We start from the raw sequence: 244 nt of genomic DNA, 5'->3' as shown, positions 1-244 counted from the left end.
TTATTGCATACGGAGTTCTATCTTGGGCAGGCGAAATTTTCATAAGAACTTTGCAAAAAATTCCGCTTCAAAGTCAATCATTCTTTCCCACAAAGGTTTGACCTAATACTTGGCTTTGAAATGAGAAATTAAATTCTATAAGATTAGAATAATTCCTTTGTAGCCAGACCTTGTCAAAGAAATTAATCTTGAACTGATACTAACTTAAAAAAAAAGAAAAAGAAGTTAATGGTTGGTTGAATCA

Source organism: Penaeus monodon, chromosome 28 (genome assembly GCF_015228065.2).
Source record: "Penaeus monodon isolate SGIC_2016 chromosome 28, NSTDA_Pmon_1, whole genome shotgun sequence".
In the NCBI taxonomy this organism is placed as follows: domain Eukaryota; kingdom Metazoa; phylum Arthropoda; class Malacostraca; order Decapoda; family Penaeidae; genus Penaeus; species Penaeus monodon.
The sequence above is the reverse complement of the archived record's forward strand: the minus strand, read 5'-3'. Positions refer to the sequence as shown.